Source organism: Phyllobates terribilis, unplaced genomic scaffold (genome assembly GCF_046119375.1).
Source record: "Phyllobates terribilis strain yellow unplaced genomic scaffold, ASM4611937v1 Scaffold_2__4_contigs__length_985480577, whole genome shotgun sequence".
Classification (NCBI taxonomy): Eukaryota; Metazoa; Chordata; class Amphibia; order Anura; family Dendrobatidae; genus Phyllobates; species Phyllobates terribilis.
Window position 1 is genome coordinate 362,796,570 of NW_027362762.1, and position 23,451 is coordinate 362,820,020.

Genomic DNA, 23,451 nt, shown 5'->3' on the forward strand with positions numbered 1-23,451 from the left:
ACCACTGGGTCTTGGGACGGATCCCGGGACCTTAACATGACGGGGAACCCGTAAGGCTCGTCCTCTCTCCACAACCCAATTCTCTCGCTCGTCTTGACAATCCAGTTGACGTCGTGGATTTCCCTAATCCACCCTATAACCCCTCCATACTTAGAGCTAGTGAAGTGGACGCTCGGTGGTGGGTAAGGCCCTCTTGTGGGTGATACTATCGTGCCACACTTGCTGGATAATAATTAGGCCATTACCTGCCCGGGTAGACTGACCTTTGATGCAGCTGGTGCTTGTGGTGAAGCCATGTTTGGTTGCAGAGAGGACGGCTCCTCTGGAGTGGCTTGTGACTGCGCTATCACTTGTGGGCAGGCTGTGGGTTGGTGAGATGCTAAGAAGGCCGGGCTCTTCTGACCCCGGATCTCAGCGCAGGTTGCCCCGCCATTTTCTCACTGCGAGACTTTGCGGCCTTGTCCTTAAGCCCCGCCCCTCTCACGAGAGTGGGAGCCGGGACTGATGCTGTGGTGATGACATCCGGTTTCAGGCTTTGACTGGCCTCAGCGCCAGTGAATGACCTTAGCTGCCGGCCAGAAGACGCTGCGATGGGCGGTACTTGCCTGAGCATGCTTCCGGTCAGTGTAAGCCACTTCTCTGGGGGTCCTGCAGACTGCAGCGGTACGGCTGGGGGGATGGCTTCTGATGATGCGGATTTGGCGGTACCGTGGTGCAGGCTGGCCATCAGAGAAACCAGTGGTGAATTTGGTGCCTGTACCTTGCCTTGGGACCACAAGCCTGCATCCTCCCATATAGCTGTGGCAGTGGGGGTTCCTGACTGGGTTTTTAGAGCCGCGTACTCCGCCATAATACAACAGCCGTGTTACGGATCCGGGTGGTGGAACCTCTGTGCTGCAGTGCAAGGAGGGACCAGAGGGGCGTGACTAGGTATCAACTCGGACTGACCAAGGTCGCACGGCGGCTCAATCAACTCCGTGAACCAGGGAAGGACCGAGCAGAGGGACCAGGTGCTACTCTGGGCCAGTCCTTGTATGAGAGCAGGTGACTCCCATGGGTCAGAAGGCAGGGACTGACTGGTACAGCGGATGAGCACGACAGGCAGGCTGACGGGTGATCCGGGTAGAAGGACTGGTAGACACCATGGGTAACTGGCAGGAGCCTCCAGATAGGCTGGCTCGTAGGCACGGCAGGTATCTGGTACGTTCTTCGGGTAGGCAGGCAAGCCTGGCCCATAGACAGACTGGCGGGTTTAGACCGTAGGCAGACCGTCGGGCTGGAGAGTGTACTAGGCTGGTGGACTGGACTGGTAGTCAGGCTGGCGGACTGGACTGGTAGTCAGGCTGGCGGACTGGACTGGTAGTCAGGCTGGTGGACTGGTAGTCAGACTAGCAGCTGGACCTGAGGGCTGAAGCAGAGTTTAGAACACAAAGCTACAACCTTGCATGGGCACCTCCATTTTGGAGGATGTGCCTTTTATATGAGAGGTCCTCCGGCCATTGGCCGGGGACTCCTTAGGACGGCGCGCATGGCCCCTTTAAGAGGGAGGGAGCGCTTGCGCGCCCTAAGCACGGTGCTGGGGAAGCTGCGTGCGCCAGCAGCAGCAGGTGGGCCGGAGCGCGGCGGTAAGGGGAACGGCGTCTCTGCCTGTCAGGGGTCAGAGACGCCGATGCTACAGTACCCCCCCCTTTACGCCCCCTCTTCTTTAGGTCCGAAAAAAAATTTTGAAGTACAAGTGGGGCGTGGATGTTCTCCCTGGGTTCCCAAGTTCTCTCCTCTGGGCCCAACCCCTTCCAATCCACCAGAAAAAAAGTTTTTTCCTCTTACCCTCTTGGTGGCCAGAATGTTCTCTACCTCATAGACATCCTCAGCGGAGACCGGAGCTGGGGACGTACCTGGATTTTCGGAAAAAGAATTAAGAACAACCGGTTTGACGAGAGATACGTGGAAGGAGTTGGGAATCCGTAAGGTGGCTGGGAGTTTTAACTTGTAGGCCACTGCATTGATTTGCTTGAGGACTTCAAATGGACCGATGAACCGTGGACCCAACTTATAGGAGGGAATTTTGTGACGAACATGTTTGGAAGAGAGCCAAACCTCGTCTCCCGGACGGAATTGAGGCGGAACCAGACATCTCTTATCAGCATGTCTCTTCATCCGCTCGGAGGATTGAAGAAGTGCGGATCTAGTGTCCTCCCAAATGGTGGAAAACTCGCTGACCAGAGACTCCGTGGCAGGATTGTCCACTGAAGCAGAGATGGAAAAAGGAATCCAGGGGTGTTGACCGTAGACCACAAAGAACGGGGACTTGGAAGAAGATTAGCTCACATGGTTATTATAGGAGAAGTCGGCCCATGGTAGGAGCTCTACCCAATCGGTATGGTGAGCGTTGACGAAGTGCCAGAGGAAGCTGGTAAGGATCTGGTTGATACTTTCCACTTGGCCATTGGACTGAGGATGATAAGCAGTGGAGAAATCCAGGGTGACATCCAGCAGCTTACACGTAGCTCTCCAGAAGCGCGAAGTGAACTGGACTCATCGATCAGACGCAATGTGGAGGGGTAGGCCGTGGAGACGAAAGATGTGATGGATGAAGTCCTTAGCCAGCACAGATGCAGACGGGAGACCAGGCAGAGGGATAAAGTGGGCCATTTTAGAAAAGCGGTCAGCGACCACCCAAATGACAGTACAACTGGCAGAAACAGGGAGATCCGTAATAAAGTCCATAGCAATGTGTTGCCACGGGGCAGCAGGTACGGGAAGAGGCAGGAGACGTCCGGCTGGAAGACGTCTGGGAACCTTGTTGCGGACACAGGATGAACAGGCCGTGACGAAGTCTACAACATCCTTGCGCAGAGAAGGCCACCAGTAATGCCGTGTAATGATCAAGAAGGCCCTCCGCTGGCCAGCATGGCCGGCTAATTTAGATGAATGACCCCAGTGAAGAACCTTCTTACGATCCGGAACCGCTACAAACGTCTTATCGGGTGGGAGACGAGACAGGTCCAAGGGAGCCACATTCATCACTTTGGAGGGATCGATGACATGCATAGGCTCCTCCTCTTGATCGGAAGACAGGAAGGATCAGGACAAAGCGTCGGCTTTAACGTTCTTGTCCGCAGGGTGGTAATGAAGGGTAAAGTTGAAACGGGCGAAGAACAAAGACCACCGGGCCTGACGTGGATTGAGTCTTTGGGCATTTTGTAGATATGCCAGGTTTTTGTGGTCAGTATAGATGACCACCGGGTACAGAGCCCCGTCCAGCAGGTAACGCCACTCCTCCAGGGCCAATTTGATGGCTAGCAGTTCTCGGTCTCCTATGGAATAGTTGCGCTCGGAAGAGGAGAAGAGCTTGGAGAAAAAGCCGCAGGTTACCATTCTCCCGGACAGAGATTTCTGGGTGAGCACCGCTCCAGCTCCGGAAGAGGAAGCATCAACCTCCAGAAAGAACTGTTTGTTGCAATCCGGACGGTGTTGCACCGGGGCAGAAGAGAAGGCTTGTTTTAAGGAGAGGAAGGCCTCCTCCGCTTCGGACGTCCATTCCTTAGGATTAGCACCCTTACGGGTGAGCGTAGAGATGGGTGCAGTCCGGGAAGAGAAATGCGGGATGAAGAGGCGGTAATAGTTAACGAAGCCCAGGAATCGCTGAATCACCTTCAACCCCTCCGGTCGGGGCCACTTTAAGACGGCCGAGACCTTCTCGGGGTCCATCCGTAGACCGGTCTTAGAGATAATATAGCCCAGGAACGGAAGAGAGGTCTGCTCGAAGAGGCATTTCTCAAATTTTGCGTATAGGTGATTCTGCCTGAGCCTAAGCAGGACCTGACGAACATCCCTCCGGTGTGTGGGTAGATCCGGAGAGAAGACCAAGATGTCGTCCAGGTACATCACCACGCACGACTATAAGAGGTCACGGAAGATGTCATTAACTAGTTCTTGGAAGACGGCTGGAGCATTAGAGAGACCGAAGGGCATCACACGGTATTCATAGTGGCCATCCCGGGTATTGAATTCCGTTTTCCACTCGTCTCCTTGGCTGATCCGGACCAAGTTATACGCCCCACGAAGATCGAGCTTGGAGAAGATCTTCGCGCCTTTAAGACGGTCGAACAGCTCCGAGATGAGTGGCAGGGGGTATTTATTTTTGATAGTAATTTGGTTAAGTCCCCTATAATCAATACAGGGGCGTAGTGAGCCGTCTTTCTTTTTTACGAAGAATAATCCAGCTCCAGCCGGGAGGTAGATTTCTGGATGAATCCCCTAGCCAGATTCTCTTCAATGTACTCCGACATGGGCTGGGTTTCGGCCAGCGACAAGGGGTAGATACGCCCACGGGGTGAAGTGGCACCGGGTACCAGGTCGATAGGGCAATCATATGGCCTATGGGGTGGCAGTGTCTCTGCCTCCTTCTTGTCGAAGACATCAGCATAGGACGAGTAAGGTGGCGGTAGACCAGGTAAATTAGCCGGAGTAGACGGAGGTCGAACTGAGCGAACTGGAACCAGGCAGGTCTCATGGCAATCCTGCCCAGAACGGAGCACCTCACCGGATCGCCAATTCAGAACGGGTTCCTGTCTCTGTAGCCAGGCTAGACCTAGCAATAGGGAGTGAGAGAGTCCGGATAGCACATGGAAGGAGATCCCCTCGGAGTGCAACATTCCCACCTGAAGGTTCACAGGTTCTGTGATGAGCACGATGGTCACCGGAAGGAGTCTTCCATCCATGGAAGTGACTGCCAATGGTTCAACCAGAGGTTTGGTGGGAATCTGATACTTCTCCACAAGGGACTGAGAAATGAGATTCCCGGCGGCTCCAGAATCCAGGTGGGCGGTTTCAAAGAAGCGGTTCTCTCCACAGGAAATAGAAATGGATAGAGTCAGGAACGGAGAGGATTTACTCTTGCCTAGGACGACCTCTCCAAGTGGTCCTAGACACTGGAGTTTCCCGGCTTCTCCGGGCAGGAACGGATCAGATGCTCCTTACTACCACAGTAGAAACAGCTCCCCTCGGCACGTATTTCTTGGCGAGACTTGACCATCTTGGTCTGGTCGATCTGCATGTGTTCGGGCGAGCGTGTCCGGGGAGTTGCAGGTTGGGAGTCAGGTTTCTGGAAAACAGGAGCAAGACGAGGAAATCTTCTCTCCCGGGTAATCTCCTTAGCTCGTTCCAGGAAACGGATGTCAATCCGGGTAGCTAGTGACACCAGGTCATCCAGGGTGGTAGGAATGTCCCAGCCGGCTAGCTCGTCCTTGATCTGTCCGGAAAGACCCTCCCAGAAGGTAGACACCAGGGCCTCGTCTTTCCAGGCAAGCGCAGAAGCGAGGGTACGGAACTGTATGGCATACTGGCCCACGGTGAGACTCCCTTGGCGGAGTCGGAGCAATGAGGAGGCAGTAGAAGTCCTTTGTCCGGGCTCATCGAAGACCTTCCAGAAGGCAGTGAGGAAAGCCGGAAGATCGGACACCAGGGGATCCCCTCTCTCCCATAGAGGGTCTAGCCATGCCAATGCTTCCCCGGTGAGGTGAGACATGATGAACGCCACCTTGGCCCAGTCGCAGGGAAACTGATGTGCCAGTAGTTCAAAGTGCAGCGTGCACTGGTTCAGAAAACCCCGACATAAGACGGGGTCACCCCCACAACGAGGAGGCGCAGAGAGCCGGGGTCTGGAGCTGGATGCCGTGGCACAAGTAGGCAGAGGCGCCGCTGGAGCGTGTGTCACTCGGCTCGAGGCGGACACTGGTGGGACAGGCAGCGTGTCCAGGCGAGAGTTGACAGACCGCAGGTAGGTCAGGATGGTTTCCTGTTGGGATCTCTGACGAGAAACCTCCTGGTACAGGTTAGCAAGTGAAGGAGCCTGGGGGCCACCGGGTTCCATGGCCCGTGCAAACTGTTATGGATCCAGGTGGTGGAAACTCTGTGCTGCAGTGCAAGGAGGGACCAGAGGGGCGTGACTAGGTATCAACTCGGACTGACCAAGGTCGCACGGTGGCTCAATCAACTCCATGAACCAGGGAAGGACCGGGCAGAGGGACCAGGTGCTACTCTGGGCCAGTCCTTGTATGAGAGCAGGTGACTCCCACGGGTCAGAAGGCAGGGACTGACCGGTACAGCGGATGAGCACGGCAGGCAGGCTGACGGGTGATCCTGGTAGACGGACTGGTAGACACCACAGGTAACTGGCAGGAGCCTCCAGGTAGGCTGGCTGGTAGGCACGGCAGGTAACTGGTACGTTCTCCGGGTAGGCAGGCAAGCCTGGCCCATAGACAGACTGGCAGGTTTGGACCATAGGCAGACCGTCGGGCTGGAGAGTGTACTTGGCTGGCAGAGACAGGTAGTCAGGCTGGCGGACTGGACTGGTAGTCAGGCTGGCGGACTGGACTGGTAGTCAGGCTGGCGGACTGGATTGGTAGTCAGGCTGGTGGACTGGAGTGGTAGTCAGGCTGGCGGACTGGTAGTCAGACTAGCAGCTGGACCTGAGGGCTGAAGCAGAGTTTAGAACACAAAGCTACAACCTTGCACGGGCACCTCCATTTTGGAGGAGGTGCCTTTTATATGAGAGGTCCTCCGGCCATTGGCCGGGGACTCCTTAGGATGGCGCGCGTGGCCCCTTTAAGAGGGGTGCGCGCCCTAAGCACAGTGCTGGGGAAGCTGTGTGCGCCGGCAGCAGCAGCAGGAGGGCCGGAAGATGCCGGACCCAGAGCGCGGCGGTAAGGGGAACGGCATCTCTGCCTGTCAGGGGGCAGAGACACTGATGCTACAAGCAGCAAGGAATGCTGTGACGCCTCTACTCGAAAAGCCCTTTATTTTACCCTGGGAGATGGCGGACTCGGAGTCAGGTCCTGTGATGGAGAGATGGGGTGCAGCCGTGGCCCGGACCCGACCCGTGCTCAGGGCCCTCACATTAAAAAGGATGGTGTGGGCTTGTCCGGGTTGAGTGGCTGATTTACGACTACGCCACCTGTGGCACCTGGTGAAGGCCACCAGCGCCGCTGCAGTCCGCTGAGGCATGGTGTTATGGCGGCCAAAGTTATTACTACTCCCCACAGGCGGAGCAGAGCCTCAGGGCAGAGGGTCAGGATGGAGGGGGGTAGTAGTAGAGGAGAACGGATGCCGCGTCGTGCGGTGTAGCGCAGAATAAACAATCCGGAGGCCATAGGGGTGAACTTCCAAGGCTTTACTCACTTTAGAGATGGCAGAAGGAAGGCGACTCCCTGCTCCCCACGGAGTCCTGCGGTCACCAGGGACGGGAGTCCAACAACCTCCGAGTAAGTCCAGCATTCAGTCGGGACCCTACACCAGAGTGTTCCTGAACTACAGACCGAATCCTTTCCTGTCCGTGTTTGTGCAAATAGGCCGGGTCTCCCTCTGAGCTCCTCTCAGAACTAGGGCACGGGTGGCAGCTCCGCTCCGTCCGATACCCGGTGGGATCCTCAGGGCCTACCGGGCTTTCCCGACCAGGACATGGAGTAGCAAGGTCGGGTGTCGGGGGTCGGTACCCCTCTTGCAGCCGGACTCCCTCTGAATATATCAGGTTGGCGAGGACAGGTGGCGTACACCACTCCGTCTGCATCCTGCCTGGGATCCATTTGCTGTGGAGCCACACTCTTAAGCTCCGGGCCTTCTTGGTCCTGGTCCTTGGCCGGGTTGAGACATTCCCCATCTGTAACCTGCCCCTCGTCCCAAGGCCGGGGTACGAGGGCTGTGTCTCCGACCTCTGCAGGCCCACACAGGGTCCACTATCAGGGTGGGAGATCACGACCTAACAACAGTCAAAGACCAAAACTAAACATGGCTTTTTATTAAATATGAAATTTAAAGTGTAACTAACTTGTAAGTCCTCCACCCACACCCACTAACTGGTTCCCCTCACTCTTGGTTCCCCAGTCTCCCTGTAACCAGGGGAGCAGCACCTAGTGCATACTAGCCCCCTCTGGTGGAGAAATGTGGTGTTGGATGCAAAGGTTGGGTCACGACTATCACACTGTTCTTACCTCAGAGGAGGAACACTACACTCCATTAGAGAAGTGCAGCATCCCTGTGGCGGTCGAACCCTCAAGGGCGCCACAATGCAACAACTTCCTCCTTCTTTTCTCCTGACAGGAATGGCGTTCTTCCCACATGGGAACCCATTGTTCTTCATTACTCCTCCCCTTCTTGGATGGTTCCTCACTTTCCATTGAGTCTTCAACTGGGTGGGCGGTGTTTCACTTTCTAGAAGACAGCCTAATCCAGGCTGCTCTTCTACAAGGGGTTTGGCTCTGCTTCGCGCTCTTTTAACATACACACCCACAAAATCGGATGTCCTTCTTCTCCAATTGCACCACAGGACGCCATCTTAAGGAATACATCTTAACTTCAACAACACGTGCCAAATTCTGCATTGTCTTATTCAAAGCTGCCTGGTTCATGCTATTGCGTTCTTTTCAATCCTTGTCCCCTTTCATTGGTGTAGCAAAGTTGAGTTGAGGTGCTGAGCTGCTGTTTCTTGCAATCACTGTACCTCTTCTCTCTACACTCTGATTCCCTCACAGGATTCCCCATACAGGCCACCAATGATGCATGCATGCCACTAGGTATATAGAGGGTTTACAAATTAATATGAATTCTTGAAATTCTGGGGGAACCTTACTCGGGGTGACCATTATTCTGTGTTTCCGCAATCATGAGATGCAACAGCTTTCAGGCACACACAGCGATGACAGGGTCCCAGAATGCAGTTGATCACAGTTGTTTAATTCAAGTTTAAGATCAGCACACAAAATCAGTATTGTCAGCAACAGGCTTTCAGTACAATTCAGATGATCACTTTAAAACTCAGTTTGCTTTACCCACACATAGTATCTGTACACTGTGCCACACTTTACCTTCTTTGCAGTGAGGTAAAGGGGGGAGAACAGAAGGATGAATCCAGCCCTTGGTCGTGGTATTCACTCCTTTTCCTGTTTTAGAACAGTTAGCTCCCATTTCCACTCTCCTTCCTGGCTAGTTACCATTAGAAACAAACTGGTAGTCACAGTCAGAGAAGCTCATCACCTCCATCAGACCAGAGTACAGGTTTGCATCCTTCCAGCTCACTCTCCATGCCAAGACTAGCTTTTACCAATACTTTTGGGGCAGGTCTGACCATTCCCCACAACTGTAACTTGTTAACCCCTCTAGATGTTGGATGCTTTTAAAACAATTTGCTAACGACACTATCTTAACAGGTTTTTTTTATAACTTCATTTTTGACGATTCTTTGTTTGAGAATCTCAGTACATGCTGGGATACTCAAACGAAGCGTCATCAGGGGGCAGAGGCTGCGGTCACAGCCACAGCCTCTACCCCCTCCCTGAAAGTATCATCAGTGACCTTCGTTTCAGAGACTGGGCTAGTTCTTGTGCGATGTGCACAGTGACAGTGTGATCTCTTGCTGGCTCAATTTAGTAGCAATGAAACGGCAACAGAGCGCCCTGGCACTTGTCAGTGCACATTGTAAGATGAATATCCAGCTTGGAGAGACCAACGCTGACCCCCAAGTGCCAGGTATTCTTCTTCTTCTTATTATTTATATTTATCACTATTGGTTCCATCACGCTGTACATATGTAGGGTTTATAATCGGACGTGATGGGTCACAGAATTCCAGAGGAAGGGGTTTACTGGGGAAAAGTTTTAGAGGCGATTGGCTGAGGAACATATAAGTGTGGAAGAGAGCAGGAGGTCTTGAGAGAACTGGAAATTACATATTGGAAGATATTGGGAAAATAGTTCAGAGATATATGGAGCAGACAGTTTATGGATGGCTTTGTAGGTCAATGTCAATGACAATGCAGTCTGTTTCCATCTAGTTACTACTGAACTGATTCGGTGAGAGAGCACAGTGTTATTGTAAACAATGCACAGTGACAGTGCAGGGACTAACCCAGTCCCTGAAATGAAGGTCACTCATGATGCTTTTTTCAGGGTGTGGCATGGGCTGTGGCAGTGACCGCAGCCCCTGCCCCCTGATGACACTTCATTTGAGTATCCCAGGATGCACTGGGATTCTTAAACAAAGCATAGTCAACAAAAAAAGTTATTAAAAAAAAGAACAGAAAAAAAAGCACTTAGTGTAGTGAGAGAATGGTGGGGAATTTTTAATTAACGTATATTAGAAAATAGATTGGATTATGTGATTAAATAAATAAGCATTTAGAATGAAAATTAATTTGTATTTTTGACTACCCCTTTAAGTTACCACTAGACCTCTCAGTCTGACTCATCATTTGCCTCAGCTACTTGCAAATTTTGACAAGAGATGTGACTGGTACTATGTGGCAGTGTTCCTTCAACTTTTAACCTGGACCATCATTTTGGAATTACAGTACAATGCGGCATGAATATATTTCAGCCGGGTACCTGTCATTTGATGCTACCTGAGTGTCCGGCACTGAAAACATTGTGTGAAAGTTAAAGTGATTATTTTACAAATGTGTTGGGGAAATGATTTTGTGGCAATTAATAGTATAGAAGTGTTACAGGTTCTTTGCAAAACACTGCTGACTTTTTGGTACATCCTTCCTGACAGAGTGCACAGCTCTCTTGTTCTTCTGTACAGATCTCCTGATCTCCTGCAGAGCTCTCCTGTTCTTCTGCACAGCTCTCTTGTTCTCCTACACATCCCTGCTGTTTTCCTGCAGAGCTCTCCTGTTCTCCTGCACAGATCTCCTGTTCTCCTTCTCAGCTACACAACTTTTCTGTTCTTCCTGCACATCTCTCTTGTTCTCCTGCACATCCCTGCTGTTCTCCTGTATAGCTCTCCTGTTCTCCTGCACAGCTGTTATGTTCTCCTGCACAGCTTTACTAATGACAGTTATCAGCCTTGTCCAATTGAAAAATCCTGCCCATGGGAAACGTGTTTCAATTGGAGGAGATCGAGTCCCATGCCCCCTATGAATTACTGTTTTGAGAACTGTAGCTTTTTGCAGCCTATTGTGATGAAGGCTACTGTAACGAGCAGGAGGAGAACCTGTAATATTCATATATTAGTAGGTCTCACAATATCATGCACACAACATGTGTTAAGATAAAAATAAAGTGGTTAACCACTTAAAAATAAGAACATCCAGCTACTGCATCATTTGTGTCAAATTTAACATAAAATTAATGTATCTTACATTCTTACGCAATGCAGTTCAATGTTGTGACTTGTTACAGCGCGTACTAAAATATGGTTAGTATGGCACCTGCGTAGGTTCAAAATCAGTTCCATATGTCTCCAAACTTCCAGACAAATAATGACTGATGGACTTTAAAGAGTTTGTCAAGATAAAAAAATATTTAATTTTTGTCATAGTGCAAAATAATGAATTTTACTAATGTGTTTTAATTCAGAATTTTTCCCCATTGGTCTAATTTCAGTCCCCTTCTCTTGGTTCTGGAACTTTTTTGTGTTCCTTCTGACAAAAGCAGAACATTTGTCCCCTTTATTGTGTGTCGACATGTAATAAAGTTGACTGCCTGGCTGAATCATTTCATTAGCTAAAGCAGACTCCTATGTCTCTGCTGTTGCCAATTGCTGACACCAACATCAATTGCCAGAATGGGAGACTTCTGTACCATGTTTGTATAGAGTAAAAGTGTGGAGCTCAATTTGTGTTGTATGGGACTGACAAAAAATAACTGCACACTGTACTCGGCTATCTGTGGCAGTCCCATAGAGAATGAGCGGAGCAGTGACGTATATGTGGAGTCTCGTATGCTCACACTGCTCTGGTTATTCTGATGATCAGTGGCGGTCTCAGCAGTCGGACATCTACCAATCTTTCTTATTGGAAAACCCCTTTAATAATTACATTACATTTTATTGGTATTAAAACAGATATTCATGATAACGTCAGTGAGAATGTAACCATATAGTTGGATGACCTGCCTAAATTTAGATGAGGTCTATTTTCCCCCGTTCCACACCATATAAAATTTAAACATATTGGCAGCACTTTTATACTGTAGTTTTTGCTTGGAATATTATTGTCATTCATTTTATATAAAACTATCTGGAAGAGCATTAAGCTAATTTGTTCAGCCTTAGAATGCTAACTAAGTTCCAAAGTAATTTTAATATACAGCAATAAATTAATACATTCTTTCAAATCAATAGAATGAGAAAGACCTGTACCTTAATCTGCTCATTTAATCTAATTTTCGTCAGTTCATTGCATATTTTCAGCAGTGCACATATTGCAATATGACTATTTAATTTTCATATATCTAATGGATTGTAATGCTGTCTTTTTAATAGCCTCACATCTAATAGATTTGTCACAAAGTTTAATAATTACAAGCTATTTACATTTTAAATACAGTAGACAAAGAAAAATAAATCCTATTTATGTGATGAGGCAGCACTTCATTGTCATTAGATATACTCATATACCTTGGTGGATTTTCAAGTAGCAGTTAACATAAAATTACTGTATGAATATGGAAAAATACAGGGCATTTTTATCGCAAAATGATAATTTGTTACATTGCACTTGGTTTGCACATTACAGTTAATTTACACATAAGTACAGGAGGTTCACAATCCTGTGGCTAGGTTCTCTGGGTTGTCATTGAATTGAGTTTTGTCGGTGGTGGAAAGTGTAAGGCATTATCTATTCTGAATCTTTGGAGAGTTGCACCTAAGTGGACAGAATCCTGGTTGCAAGCCAGAAATGAGAGCTGTAGTAGAGTTAGAATCATACAAGAATGTATGGGGGGCACGTTGTGTGTAGTACATTTACTATTTGGAGTAAGATGTGTCTGACAGGAATCATTCCATCACACAGATTGGCATAAGTTAAGGCAAATGTAACATTTAGTGTTGAGCGAGCATGCTCGACACTGCTCGTTACTCGCCCGAGCATCACGCTACTCGGGATGTTCGGCGAGCACCGAGCATTTCCGGGTTACTTGGGCGGGAGCTCGGGTCTCCGGCCTGCACGTTTGGCGCTCTTTACAGAGCCAATGAACATGCAGGGATTGCCAGCCAGTCACTGTAATGCCGCAGCCATGTTGTTTGTGGGCATTACAGTGATTGGCTGGCCGCGCATTGTCACCTCGAGTATTTAAAACCGGGCACCGACATCTTGGACACAGTCGCTCTGGATCATCGGTGTAGGGAGAGTGCTGCTGAGTTAGGGAGAGATATATAGTACGTAATAGGTAGTGTAGGGTCTCTAAAGCCTGCCAAATCAAACAAACAGTCCTTCTCAGGACTAATATCCATCCCAGAAATCAGGCAGGCAGTCTGTATAAGAGATACAGTGGTTTTACCAGCAAACGCTGCATTACAGTCCTGTGTGCTCCTGATGGTCAAATTGCTAGACTTATCACCCCGGTCTCAGGGGCCAGGAAAAATTATTTTTTTCATCTAAATCCTGTATTTTTTTTTTCCTCAGTCAGACTGTCCAAATATGCGTTTTCTTAACCTTTTGGTATTCCCCCCCCCAAAAAAAATAAAATTTAGTGTGTCTGTGACTGTTCAAACAACAATATATCTGTTTAAAAGAGTCTGGTGTAGGCCAGAAAAATAGAACTGTGGTTTTGCAGTTCCACGGGTGAAATCTCTGTATTATCCTGTTTTTGGCATTTTTTGCCGTAAAAAGAACTGTAATAGTGTCTCCCTGACTGGTCAGACACCAGTATATCTGTTTAAAAGAGTCTGGTGTAGGCCAGAAAAATATAACTGTGGTTTTGCAGTTCCACTGGTCAAATCTCTGTATTATCCTGCTTTTGGCATTTTTTGCCGTAAAATAAAACAGTAATAGTGTCTCCCTGACTGGTCAGACACCAATATATCTGTTTAAAAGAGTCTGGTGTACGCCACATAACTATAACTGTGGTTTTGCAGTTCCACGGGTCGAATCTCTGTATTATCCTGCTTTTTGCATTTTTTGCCGTAAAAAAAAACAGTAATAGTGTCTCCCTGACTGTTCAGACACCAATATATCTGTTTAAAAGAGTCTGGTGTAGGCCAGAAAATTATAACTGTGGTTTTGCAGTTCCACGGGTCAAATCTCTGTATTATCCTGTTTTTGGCATTTTTTGCCGTAAAAAAACCTGTAATAGTGTTTCCCTGACTGGTCAGACACCAATATATCTGTTTAAAAGAGTCTGGTGTACGCCACATAACTATAACTGTGGTTTTGCAGTTCCACGGGTCAAATCTCTGCATTATCTTGCTTTTGGCATTTTTTGCCATAAAAAAAACTGTAATAGTGTCTCCCTGACTGGTCAGACACCAATATATCTGTTTAAAAGAGTCTGGTGTACGCCACATAACTGTAACTGTGGTTTTGCAGTTCCACGGGTCAAATCTCTGTATTATCCTGCTTTTGGCATTTTTTGCCGTAAAAAAAACTGTAATAGTGTCTCCCTGACTGGTCAGACACCAATATATCTGTTTAAAAGAGTCTGGTGTACGCCATATAACTATAACTGTGGTTTTGCAGTTCCACGGGTCAAACCTCTGTATTATCCTGCTTTTGGCATTTTTTGTTGTAAAAAAAAAAACAGTAATAATGTCTCCCTGACTGGTCAGACACCAATATATCTGTTTAAAAGAGTCTGGTGTACGCCACACAACTATAACTGTGATTTTGCAGTTCCACGGGTCGAATCTCTGTATTATCCTGCTTTTTGCATTTTTTGCCGTAAAAAAAAACAGTAATAGTGTCTCCCTGACTGTTCAGACACCAATATATCTGTTTAAAAGAGTCTGGTGTAGGCCAGAAAATTATAACTGTGGTTTTGCAGTTCCACGGGTCAAATCTCTGTATTATCCTGTTTTTGGCATTTTTTGCCGTAAAAAAACCTGTAATAGTGTTTCCCTGACTGGTCAGACACCAATATATCTGTTTAAAAGAGTCTGGTGTACGCCACATAACTATAACTGTGGTTTTGCAGTTCCACGGGTCAAATCTCTGCATTATCTTGCTTTTGGCATTTTTTGCCATAAAAAAAACTGTAATAGTGTCTCCCTGACTGGTCAGACACCAATATATCTGTTTAAAAGAGTCTGGTTTACGCCACATAACTGTAACTGTGGTTTTGCAGTTCCACGGGTCAAATCTCTGTATTATCCTGCTTTTGGCATTTTTTGCCGTAAAAAAAACTGTAATAGTGTCTCCCTGACTGGTCAGACACCAATATATCTGTTTAAAAGAGTCTGGTGTACGCCATATAACTATAACTGTGGTTTTGCAGTTCCACGGGTCAAACCTCTGTATTATCCTGCTTTTGGCATTTTTTGTTGTAAAAAAAAACAGTAATAATGTCTCCCTGACTGGTCAGACACCAATATATCTGTTTAAAAGAGTCTGGTGTACGCCACACAACTATTACTGTGATTTTGCAGTTCCACAGGTCAAATCTCTGTATTATCCTGCTTTTTGCATTTTTTGCCGTAAAAAAAAAAACAGTAATAGTGTCTCCCTGACTGTTCAGACACCAATATATCTGTTAAAAGAGTCTGGTGTAGGCCAGAAAAATATAACTGTGGTTTTGCAGTTCCACGGGTCAAATCTCTGTATTATCCTGTTTTTGGCTTTTTTTGCCATAAAAAAAACTGTAGTAGTGTCTCCCTGACTGGTCAGACACCAATATATCTGTTTAAAAGAGTCTGGTGTATGCCACATAGCTGTAACTGTGGTTTTGCAGTTCCACGGGTCAAATCTCTGTATTATCCTGCTTTTGGCATTTTTTGCCGTAAAAAAACCTGTAATAGTGTCTCACTGACTGGTCAGACACCAATATATCTGTTTAAAAGAGTCTGGTGTACGCCACACAACTATAACTGTGGTTTTGCAGTTCCACGGGTCAAATCTCTGTATTATCTTGCTTTTTGCATTTTTTGCCGTAAAAAAAACAGTAATAGTGTCTCCCTGACTGTTCAGACACCAATATATCTGTTTAAAAGAGTCTGGTGTAGGCCAGAAAAATATAACTGTGGTTTTGCAGTTCCACAGTTCAAATCTCTGGATTATCCTGTTTTTGGCATTTTTTGCTGTAAAAAAAAGCAGTAATAGTGTCTCCCTGATTGTTCAGACACAAATATATCTGTTTGAAAGATTCTGGTGTATGCCACATAACTATATGTTAGGCGCCGGGCGGTTGCTGGATCTGAAATGGGTTCAGAATCTTCAGTGGATTTTGTGGTCTCCTATTCTGGTCCAGCCGGGACTGATGCTGCACAGCATTGCCGTCAGTCCCAACGCCTAGCTAGTGCACGAGATGCACAAGTTGTATCTCGGGTGTTTGTGCCTAGCAGTATGAAGTATAGGTTGCGAAAGGAGTCAGGGCTCCGTCAACCTAAGTCCAAGATGCATCGCACTGAGCATGCCCGTGACATGGCGGACTGTGATTGGTGGTTCGGGAGCCAGCTGATCCGGTGACCTGGCACCGCCTGATTGGTCACGGGTGAGCTCCACGTGTGCTTTAGTAGAAATAGGCAGGTGTAGTGGAAATAGGCAGGCTAGTGGAAATAGGCAGGTAGTTTGGCCGTACAGACTGGCTCCGACTAGGGGGTCGCCATACACCCCGAGCAGTCTGCAAATGCCGTATTCCCGGTGCCGCCTATGAGCCACATGGAGTGATCCTCCTCAGTCCGGTAGCACGCCGGCTGAGAGCACTTACACGCCGGCGTGAGTCACACAGGCATCCTAGCGCCAACTGTGTAGTCCCTGTGCTGCAACAGGACTACAGATATTATATTTATCTCACATCTCTCGTGAAGTTAACGGAGATAGTGCAACTTCCTATTCCCGCTCCGGTGTGCTGTAACACGGAGGGGATCATTATTTAAGTTGGTTATTTCCTTCTAACCCGGAAGGTGTTCGGCCGCAGTCCACTAGGCTGCATCGCAGACCCCAGGGTTCGGTTGCATTCCATTTTAATCAAGTTGCTTGCAACCGTCCCCTTAACATATATATATATTGGAAAACGTAATGATGTAAGGTACCAAGCACCGACAGTGAAACATGGTGTTGGCAATGTCCTGATTTGGGGCTACTTTTCTGCATCTGTCATTGGCCCTCTGCATAGATTTGGTGGAAATATGAATGCCACCATGTACAAGGATATACTGCAGAATGTAATGCTGCCACATGGTAAATCCAAAGTAGGCAGGGGATGGAGATTCCAGCAAGACAATGATCGTAAGCACACATCCAATTTAGTAAAAAACTGGTTAGCAAAGTAAAATGTTCGCCCGTTGCAATGGCCAAGCCAATCACCTGATTTAAACCCTATACAGCACTTTTGGGATGAGTTAGGGTGACTAGTTGGGGCCTGTACCCATGACAATAAAGATGAATTGTTTGCAGATTTGCAAATAGAATGGAGCAAGAGCCCTCAAGATGTCTTGAATACGCTAGTGGCTTCAATGCCCTTTCCGTGAGGTGCTGTAATTAAAGCAAGAGGTTATGCTACAAAATACTAAGTTATGGCATTGTAAACAATGAATTACTCTCTATGTTGTGATCAATAAATAGTATATGCAAAACTTTTGGTAGTCAGTTTTCTTTAATTAAATGACCATACCTTTATTCAAAAGCATTTTGGTTAAAATTAAGGTATTGCATGATGACAACTTCATGCACTTTCAATTCATCATCAGGGAAATAGCATCACATCAACCAGACAGAAGTAATCACACTTTTATAAAAAAATGCAAAACTTTTGGTGGCTACTGTATAACCAAGTAAATTTGTTGCCAAACAGCTGAATGTGGGCATATTAAAGATGCTCTAGCTACCAGAGAGATCCCAACCTCTCTGGAAGAGTTAATCACTCTCGCTAACCGAATAGATCTGCGTCATGCAGAACGCAAGTTAGAGCAGGAGGTTTCTAGACCTCCGTTTCGGTTGGCACCCTCTTTCTCTAGACCTATCTCCAAACCCACGGCTTCCAACCCGGAGCCTGAGGCTATGGATATATCCCGGACTAAGTCTAAGCCCCCTCGTTCCCGACCTACACATCTCTTGGAGTACCCCGTTAATAAGGTTTCCAAGCGATCAGGAAACGAAGGTGTCTAACCACCATTGGAGGAGGTGTGTTAGATTCAGGGGTTTCTTCCTCCAAATTATTATATGAGGTGACGTTGTCCTTCAGGACAACCATGGTTACGATTAAGGCGTGGGTGGATTCGGGATCCGATGGGAATTTTTTGACATCAACATTTGCCCAGAGGCATACCATCCCTATGGAGTTACTGCCAAAGCCGATGAACATCAGGGTGGTTAACGGTGCTCTGCTGGTCACACAAATCACTCACCAGTCAGTCCCCCTCACCATGTCGTTTCCTCAGGGTCACCGGGAGATTATCTCCTTCCTTATTATCCCCGGGGGATTAGATGAGGTGCTGTTGGGCCTCCCTTGGCTACGTTGTCACACTCCACACATTGATTGGAGTACAGGGAGAATTTCTTCCTGGGGTAAGAACTGTGTGCCTCAATGTATGGTTACAGCTGCCCGGAGGGTAGTCTCTGAGCCTTCTCCCGACTTGTCCGCTCTGCCTGTACAATATCGGAGTTTTGCGGACATTTTTTCCAAAAAGGGTGCAGAGACTCTTCCTCCCCACCGACCGTATGACTGTCCTATTGATTTGGTCCCCGGCACAGAGCCCCCTCGCGGTAGGGTTTACCCCCTGTCTGTACCCGAGACCCAGGCCATGTCAGACTATATCAAAGAGAATCTGGCCTGGGGGTTTATCAGAAAATCGATCTCTCCTGCTGGAGCGGGGTTTTTCTTTGTCCAGAAGAAAGAGGGTGATTTACATCCCTGCATTGATTACAGAGGACTAAATGCCATCACCATCAAAAATAAATACCCCCTATCCCTTATTTCTGAACTATTTGACAGGTTGCGAGGGGCTAACATCTTCACTAAATTGGACCTGCGAGGGGCATATAATCTTGTGCGAATCCGTGAAGGTGACGAGTGGAAAACAGCCTTTAACACTCGTGATGGTCATTACGAGTATCTCGTCATGCCTTTCGGGTTATGCAATGCCCTGCAGTCTTTCAAGATTTTGTCAACGATATTTTTGGGGATTTGCTGCTATCTTGCGTGGTAGTTTATCTTGATGATATCCTTATTTTTTCCCCGGACCTCTCCGCACACAGAGAGGATGTTCGCAGAGTTTTTGAACGATTGCGAGCAAATTCTTTGTATTGTAAACTGGAGAAGTGTCAGTTTGAATGAGAGTCTCTACTGTTCCTGGGCTACATCATATCCAGTAAGGGATTGGCTATGGACCCACAAAAGTTGGTGGCGGTACAGAACTGGCAGGAGCCCCATTCTCTTAAAGTACAACGCTTCATGGGCTTTATTAATTACTACCGGCAGTTCATACCACATTTTTCCACACTGGTGGCTCCCTTAGCCGCTTTAACCCGGAAGGGTGCCAATCCCAAGAATTGGTCTAAGGAGACATCCGAGGCGTTTCGGGAGATTAAATCCTATTTCTCTAAATCTCCCATTCTCCATCGCCCGGATGTGGACAAGCCATTCTTCCTGGAGGTCAATGCTTCCTCTGTCGGTGCAGGAGCGGTTCTCTCTCAAAAGAATGAACAGAGTCGGACAAGACCTTGTTTTTTCTTTTCCAAGACCTTCTCTCCAGCAGAGAGGAATTATACGATTGGTGACAAAGAATTACTTGCTATTAAGATGGCTTTTTTGGAATGGAGGTACCTCTTGGAAGGAGCTAAACATCCTTTCGTCTTATATTCTGATCACAAAAACCTTTCGTACCTACAGACGGCGCAGCGTCTTAACTCGAGGCAGGCCAGGTGGTCTCTTTTCTTTTCATGATTCAATTTTTCCATTCATTTTTTAAAAGGGGAAAAGAACCCTCGGGCGGACGCTTTGTCCCGGTCAACGGATAAGGCTGAGGACAAGCCCAGGCTCATTGTTCCACCAGAGTGTATGCGGACAGTGGCTCCAGTGTCCCTAAACCAGGTTCCTCCCGGGAGGACGTTCGTTCCTCCTAATTTACAGAATGAAGTACTGTCCTGGGCACATGCCTCTAAGATCGTAGGTCATTTTGGGGTCAAACGTACCACGGAGCTTCTCCAACAGTCTTATTGGTGGCCTCAGTTGTCCCAGGACATTAAGGAATATGTCCAAGCATGTGTCTCCTGTTCGAGAATAAATCGTCCCGTCAGAGGCCAGCTGGTCTTCTTCATCCATTACCCGTGGCAGATAGACCGTGGGAGCTGGTTGGGATGGATTTTATTGTTGAGTTACCTAAGTCCCAGGGAAACACGACAATATGGGTGGTGTCTGACCATTTCTCTAAGATGGTTCACTTGGTTCCTCTGCCTAGGGTTCCTTCTTCCCGGGTTCTGGCATCACTGTTCATTCGTCATGTTTTCCGTCTCCACGGAATGCCTGATAGGATTGTCTGTGACCGGGGTCCACAGTTTTCCTCCCGGTTTTCTAGAGAATTGTGTAATTTGCTCAGCATTGAACTAAATCTCTCTACTGCCTATCACCCGGAGACCAATGGTCTGGTGGAACGCACTAACTAGACGCTTGTGACATACTTGCGTCATTTCGTTTCGGCCAACCAGAATGACTGGTCGATATTTCTCCCCTGGGCTGAGTTTGCCCTAAACAACACAGTGGCGGATTCCACAGGTCAGACTCCGTTTCTCCTAAATAATGGCCAACATCCGCGAGTCCCGGTTCCTATGCCAGTTTCCTCTGTGGAACCTGGGGTCAGAGATTGGGCTCTGGAGGCGCGGGAGGTTTGGGATCATACCCAGGAGGCTATATTGGCCTCCAAGAATCAGATGAGAGAGTCGGCTGACACTCATCGCCGTCCGGCCCCCGTATTCTCCCCGGGCGACAGAGTGTGGCTCGCGGCTCGTAGCATCAGAGTACACGGGGAATCCGCTAAGTTTGCCCCCCGTTTTATTGGTCCGTTCAGAATTTTGGCCCAGATAAACCCCGTAGTGTACCGGTTACACTTGCCACGACACATGAGGATTCACGACGCGTTTCATGTGTCACTCCTCAAGCCGGTTCGCCTGACAAAATTCTCGGAACCCCAACCTGCTCCAGACACCAGGGGTGATGATTTCGAGGTACAGGCGATTGTGGGGTCCAAGATGGTCCATGCGAAAAAGCATTACCTCGTTCCCTGGAGGGGCCACAGATCTGAGGATCGTTCCTGGGAACCAGTGGACCACATTCATGCTCCTCTGCTCATTGAGGAATATGAGCGTCAAGTGGAGGGGGATGTTAAAAGTGGGGATAATGTTAGGCTCCGGGCGGTTGCTGGATCTGAAATGGGTTCAGAATCTTCAGTGGATTCTGTGGTCTCCCATTCTGATCCAGCCAGGGCTGATGCTGCACAGCATCGCCGTCAGTCCCAACGCCTAGCTAGTGCACGAGATGCACAAGTTGTATCTCGGGTGTTTGTGCCTAGCAGTATGAAGTATAGGTTGCGGAGGGAGTCAGGGCTCCGTCAGCCTAAGTCCAAGATGCATCGCACTGAGCATGCCCGTGACATGGCAGACAGTGATTGGTGGTTCGTGAGCCAGCTGATCCGATGACCTGGCACCGCCTGATTGGTCACGAGTGACGTCACCAATGGTGCGACGGTGGGCAGGGCTTAATCTTTAAAAGGCCCGCCCATACAAAGCTCTGTATTATCCACTGTTGGGCCTTTTTTACATAAAAAAAAAACAGTTTGAGTGTATTGCTGACTGTTCAGCCCCAAATATATCTATTTAAAAAAGTCTGGTATATGCCAGTAAATTAGAACTGTGGTTTTGCAGTTCCACTGTTCAAATCTCTGTATTATCCAGCTTTTGGCCTGTTTTACATAAAAAAAACAGTAATAGTGTCTCCCTGTCTGTTCAGTCACAAATATATCTGTTTAAAAGATTCTGGTGTAGGCCAGAGAAATAGAACTGTGGTTTTCCTCTTCCACGGTTCTAATCTCCTTTTTATTACCCTTTTTCCATTGATAGTGCGAGTGTAAGCTATTTTACTTCATTTACAATAGGCAAGGCGCGTGGCAAGGGACGTGGAACTGGACTTTCTGGTGATGGTGTGTGTAGAGGATGGGGCTGTGGCCAAGGTGAAAATGTGCCACAACCGACAGCCACATTTTCTCGCTCCCACTTCTTGACCGAATTACTAGGGAAGCACACTACAACACCAGTATTGCGAACTGATCAGTGTGAACAGGTTATTAATTGGATAGCAGATAATACTTCCAGTTACCTGGGCACCACCACCTCTGGTCTGTCTTCCACACGGTCAAGTTTTAGTAGCCGTGAGTCTCGACCGCATACTCCTCCTCGCCCTGATGCTCCTTCCTCCCACCATTCCGAGTGTCGTCAGACAGCAACTGATCCCACACTTGGACACTCTGAAGAACTGTTCACTGGTCCATTTCCATATTTGTGCCCCTCGCCTGCTCCTCTTGAAGTGGTGGAAGAGGAGATCCCATGTAGCGATGCCCAAATATTTGAACAGCCACGGCCACAGGAAGTCGACGCTGGCAATTTGTCACAAGAGGTGGACGATGACGAGACTCAATTGCCAGGAAGTGAGGAGGAGGATCGTGGTGTGCAACTGGAAGAGGAGGAGGTGGTGGATGATCTAGTAACTGACCCAACGTGGCAGGAGGACACGCAGAGCGAGGCCAGCAGCATACAGGGGGAGGGAGGCAGAGTACCCCAACAGGCAGGAAGAAGCAGTGTGGTGGCCGCACACAGAAGGCGGGCAGAAGTTCCCCGTAACACCAACATGAGGGACGCTGCCAGTACAACCGGTAGGTCTTCCAGAGTCTGGAATTTTTTTAAAGACTCTGCTGATAACCCCAAAAAGGCCATTTGTACCACCTGCCATGCCAGCATCAGCAGGGGTGACAAAACTACCAGCCTTACCACCACCAGCATGATCAGGCACATGGCAGCAAAGCACCCGACTTTGTGGGGCGAACCCCAGGGTCCACGACCAGTGTCAGCGGGTGTCACCACTGCTTCTTCCGCTGTTGTGCGTGTAATATAACCCCCTGTTCTGCGTGCAAGGCAATCCCCTGTCCATACTACATGCAAAGATGCCCCCTCCTCTCAGTCTTCACTTGTTATGGCAGTTTCTCAAGAAACAGCATCAACGTCCACGTCCATGTCCCACCGCAGCGTTCAATTGTCCATATCCCAGAGCTTTGAACGAAAGCGCAAATTCGCAGACAACGCCCCACAGGCCACAGTCCTAAATTCGCACATTTCACGACTGCTTGCGTTGGAAATGCTGCCTTTTAGGCTGGTGGAGATGGAATCCTACCGCAACCTTATGGTGTTGGCTGTCCCTCAATACTCGGTCCCCAGCCGACACTATTTTGCCCGGTGTGCCATCCCCGCACTACACAAGCACGTGTCCCAAAACATCTGCCGTGCCCTCAACAACGCAGTTACTGGGAGATTCCACC

At 48.3% G+C, this 23,451-nt stretch overlaps 1 protein-coding gene across 2 annotated transcripts in view; it reads left to right on the top strand.

The window, feature by feature from the left end:
- The window catches only part of CFAP47 (cilia and flagella associated protein 47), a 1,117,227-nt gene that overhangs the window by 253,986 nt on the left and 839,790 nt on the right, over positions 1–23,451 (top strand). The window lies entirely within an intron of this gene.